Source organism: Acyrthosiphon pisum, chromosome X (genome assembly GCF_005508785.2).
Source record: "Acyrthosiphon pisum isolate AL4f chromosome X, pea_aphid_22Mar2018_4r6ur, whole genome shotgun sequence".
Taxonomy (NCBI): domain Eukaryota; kingdom Metazoa; phylum Arthropoda; class Insecta; order Hemiptera; family Aphididae; genus Acyrthosiphon; species Acyrthosiphon pisum.
The window spans coordinates 21,783,470-21,789,224 of NC_042493.1; positions in this window are offsets into that span (position 1 = coordinate 21,783,470).

The window sequence follows — 5,755 nt, forward strand, 5'->3', positions numbered from 1 at the left end:
AATAACAGTGTTCGGATTAGATAAGTACTTTTTTTATCTAGATAAAGATAATGCAACTCAAATGTGTCTAGATAGATACAAAAGATAACTTAACTCATATTTATCTAGATAAAAAAAAAAAATACAATTATTTTTAAATGGTTTTAAATTTAGGTATATTTTAGTTGGGCCTTAGGAACATAATAATAATAATGATTTAAATAAAAATAATTACATTATTTATAAACCATAAACTTTGTTTGAGAATCTGTATAAATATTCAAAAATGCATTTTTACAATTTCGCGATTTTTATGAATAAAAAATGTATCCAATCTAATTTATTTAGATTAGTAAAAAAATGATCTAAGATGAACGTTTAGATACTCTGTAACTATTTATCTAGATAAGATAAAAGATGAACAATTAATTATCTAAATATTCATCTAGATAAGTCCGAACACTGAGTAGTAAACAGCATCAATTCACAGCTTGCAGTCTTGATTACCCTTTAACCGTCAAGCTAATAAAATAGGCAAAGTAAACATTTGTTGATAACATTCTAATAAATTCAAAATACAAGTATTAGTACCTACCTTGTCTTAATTATGATTGTAATGAAATATTTTTTGAATATTTTTAACTAATGTAGGTATTTAAAATTGGTAGGTATGTGTATTTTGTTTATCTTTTATGTTATGAGATTATTATAAAGTAATAATGTAAAACTTTAAGTTAAATATTAATATTATAGTAATGTTTTTTAAAAATATAGTATTACTTATATCATAAGTAACACGCAGAACATTATTAATAAAAAACTATGAATGTAAAAAAAAATATGGTTGAACTCACTTCAATCTTTACTCTGTAAGACGGAGAAGTAACAGGATCTTGTTTAAAAACTTGACCACTTATAAAACATGGACCCATAACAGTTTTGAGTTCTTGGACATTTATGACATGTCCACTTTTAAGTAAATTTAATGACTTACCTTTATTTTTTTTTTATTAGAGAAAATAGTTTGAAAACCATAGTTTAATATTAAATCACTCATTGTTTATTTTAGTTTTAACAAATAAGTACCAAATAATAACTATTTAAAAATATTAGTTGTTTTATACTTTCTACTATAAGTCAGTAAATATATGCAGACATGCAGTATAACTGATAACAACTTCAAGCATTGTTTTCAAGGTATTGATTGAACATATTACATTAATTTTGTGTTACAATTTCAAATACGAATATCGAATAACAAATATTTTTTTTTTTAATACCATTGAAACGTGCATAGTAATATCCTGTAAGTACTTCATAAATAGTCAACCCGGAGCGCTAGCTGTACTCCTGCACGGCGTCTATAATGTCAACTATAAAGATGATGTCTCACCCATATGAATTTTCCCCGTTTTGCAAATGCGTGACTTAACAAAATTATGTTCAGCAGTTTTCATTTGCCTTTATTAGTTTTAATAATAGAGTGAATTTACATAGTTATTAAACTTAAAGTAACAACATTTTCTGCGGTATTTTGGAAGTGATTTTTCAATATTTTAATTTTGATGCGTTATAAGTTTGTTAAATACTAAAATAATATAGCTAGCTTACAAATTAAACCATAGGAAAAAACACTTCTGAGGAACTTCAGATAAAACTCAGTTTGATGGTAGATAATAGATAAATGCACTCATATTAAAACAAAAAAAATGAAAACTGCTGAAAAGTTTTTCATTTTACAGACTTGTATAACAGAAACAACACTTGTAAGTGAGTCTTAACTAAAACAAATATTGAAAAAAATCTTTATTGTAGAAAAAATTGGAGAAAACATTGTTGAAAATGAAAAATTGTTACGACAAGTCACTATGGAAAAATGAAATGTTAAGTAAATCGAATGATAAATTGGTAAGGCTCACATGACTTAATATATAAATAAAAATAATAACAAAAATAAATTGACTTAAAAATAGAAACATTTAAAATAAAAATTGATATTGGTGCAAATTGAACAGTTACTCGATAAGAAATTTAAAAAACTAGGAGACGACATTATTAGCAATGTCAACCCAAACCATAGCCATCCAATAGAAGTGTCATCTTCAATCAATACAGAGAAGAAACTAGATGGAACTTCTCTTAACACAGGGATTAGGAATACCAAGCCAAACTATAGTCACCAGCCCGTAATTCCATCTTCAACAATAGATTCAGATGATGAGATAAAGCTAAAGGTAAATCATATTAAAATTGTCATTAGAGATTTTAAAAAATAAGTAAAAATATATTTTTTTTAGAAAAATGTCATTACTTTTTAATGACTTACAATTATGTATTATAATATAATGATTTCAAAAACATATGTAGGATGTAATGTTTTACCTATCTCTCAGATAAAATTAAAAATATAAATTATAAATTATAAATCCACGTGGCTCCGATTTTTACATTTTTTTTTTTGTTTTTGACGTTATATGTATAAAATTTAAAAAAAAAAATTTTCTTGGATGGTTCGATTGTTGAGAGTTCCTCAGACCTATTTATGACCTAAAATTGAACATATCTCAATTACTTTTTTTTTTTTTTATTTTTCAAAAGTGGAGCAAAGTTATCCATAGGGTCTGCATACTTTGCCCCATCTCAAAAAAGTCATATAAAATTGTTTAATTTAGTAGCTGGAGCAATGTTTTCAGTTGTAAAAAGAAACAGCACCATTAAAATTTATTTTACTAAAAAGATAAAATGGATAAAATGTAAAACAAATTATTAAATTTAGTTCAAACATTTTATTATTGTTTGTATTTTACTTTATATCACAATAGAGACTTATAAACTAGGTAAATATTAATAAAGTAATTGCACACATATTGCACTTAAACTTTAAATAATTAAAACTTTAACAATTAATAATACATTTTTTGGAGGAATCATTGTATGTTGTCTAGGAACTCTAGTTTCATTTGGTTAAATAAACTTATAAACTAGGTAAGTATTTGCACTTAAATTACCTACTACGAAATAACAAAAAAAAATTAATTGAGGAATTATTATTAGTATATTATGTTGCTCACTTCTGGTACTCTGTATATGTTTCTAGTTTTCGAGATTTTTTATTGGCTCATCTATTCCTCTTACCACATATTTCCACTCATGCTCTAAATTTTAGAGTCTAAAACATCAGGCACTTCAGGCCACTTCCAATAAGAGTTTGATTTTTTCATGGATTTTATCTTGGCCGTGTCATCGCTCAACTCCAAAATGACACCAGAATAAAACTCATTTTCATATGTTACAATACAATATGAGCTTATGGACTTTACTATTGGCTTAAACCCTGGTATAGAAGTCTCTTGTACAGTCATAACTTCTTCAATTTCTTTATCTTCTGCCAAACATCTCTGACTGTAGGTCTCCCAGTCTTCTTCGTCTTCTGATTCATCTTGATATATTATTCTGTCTTGCGGATGAGCTGCAATGGAGGTAGATGGTTCTGAAGCTAAATCTGCTGTTGTAATACTTTTACCTGGGGGAACATTTTTTTTTCTTTTACTACCAGGTTTTTTTTCTGTCCATTCTGCCCTCTTTTTCTCTAAACTTGTTCCGAATGATGACTCAATTATACTCTGTATATCATCATCTTGACCAGGAATTTTTTTTAGCAACACTTCCACATCACATGGGAAAATTCCACACGCTTGAAACCCAGATTTTAAGTTGTTTGTTATAGTAGGGTTTATTTCTATTAACAAACGGTCCAAAAGAGTTGGCATGATTTCTTTAGTCACCAAATTATTGCCATTATTTTCTTTCCACTCTCCCAACAGTTTCCTACACGAACCTTTTACACTGCGGAATACTGTCACATCTAGTGGTTGTGTGATGTATGTACTGCTAGGAGGTAGGCAAATGAAAGTGATGTTGTTGGTCTCACTTAACTCCAAAACTTTAGGTGAAAAGTGAAAAGCTACATTGTCACAGATAACAATTTTTTTGCCGTTTAATCTGCGAGTTTCAGGAATAAAAATGCTTTCGAACCATTCGAGAAAGGAAGCAGAATAAAACCAACCACTAATACTATTACTGTACCGTGTACCAGGAGGACCTCCTTCAGTCCAGGTACTCCTTATATGGCGGGATTTGTATAACACAAATAATGGTAACAGTTTTCCCGAAGTACTACCGCAGAACATAATAGACGTCCCTGCCTTAGAGGTGGTTCGAATATGCTCGAGATATTTTGTTCCACGTCGTGCGAATACTTTTGTTTTGCCGGGATCGTCAACGAGATTTGTCTCGTCAAAGTTGAAAATATGGGTTGGAGGAACTCCCTCCAATTCTTTAGATAAGAATGATATGTACTGCCTCAAATCGTTTTTTGTTATTCCCGCACGTGATTTTTTAATATTATCGGCAAAACGTTTTGTTAATTGGGTATGTCTTATTAAAAAGTTTAAAATCCAATCATGCCCAGGAACATTACATTTAAACTTTTTCACAACCCGACGAATTTGTTCAAGGTAATGTTTTACCACCATTTTTAGATCAAATTCTCCCATTGGAAAGCCACTGGCCTTTATTATGCAATTAACAAATATATTTTCTTCATCTTCGGTAAATATTGGTGGCACACCTGGATTAAGAACATGGTAACCTTTTAATTTGTTCAAAATTGTACGTCTAGGAATACCAAATACTAGTGATGCTTTTCTATGAAATAATTATTTATTTTGAATTGCTGTTAGACATCTGGATAAGGTTTCCTCTGTATAATTTTTATATTCGCGGCATCCCAATTTTCTAGTATAACGTCGAGGCATTTTTGTCTATGAAAAATAAAAGCTATGCAGGATTACCTATTAATAAGAAAAACTTTTATCTAATCTAGAATCGAGAAATAGTTGATCGGGAAACATTGCGCCAAAACACTGTACTAAAATACTGGTGCAAAGATATCCCTTTTAGTTGTGCAAAGTTACCCCAATTATGAAATTTGCTTTTAAATTATTCAAAAGTGGTTTAAACACAAATCTTGATACAGCATCGTTTTCGCAACAAAATTTTACACAGAATGAGTTATATCTTACCTTAAAAATACAACAAAAAATGCGTTCCACAGAGAAAAGTTTGAAAGCTCAAGTTCTCACGTGCTTAACGGCTCCACAAATGATAACGCACAGATAACAGGAAAAACTGCCTTTATCTATGGAGGTAACATATGAATTAGCTATAACAGTGCTGCCACCAACGCACGAACTAAAATTAAATTATCAACATTTCCAAAGTCACCAGCTATCACCAAAGGTTTTTTTTTTTGGAGCAAAGTTAACCCGAGGGGAGCAAAGTAACCCCAAACGACGGTAATGCATTAACGTAAAATTGCTTTTGTATGATTTTTTAGTCATTGTTGAGTAAAATCACCTACTACTAAAATATAATATAGGATTATCATTTTAAGGGTTTGAAATTTCAATTTGATATTTTATCTTACTTGGTAATTATAGTATAGCGAGTGGTGGTGTCCTAAGCGCAGCCAATTCAAAGAATTACCCAAGATTATCAAACCTAAGAATGAGAAAGATGATTCAATTATTAAAAAAGCCAAATCCCGTCATTTGTATTGGTCCAACGGAGGAGAGGTGAATATGACAATAATTTAATATTCTTTGATGCATTCTGATTTTTGATGTAACTATTGATTCCATTTTTTAACACGATGTTTTACTTATGACCACAGAGCGCCAAAAAGAACATATGAGAAACCATAATGTTGGCCATC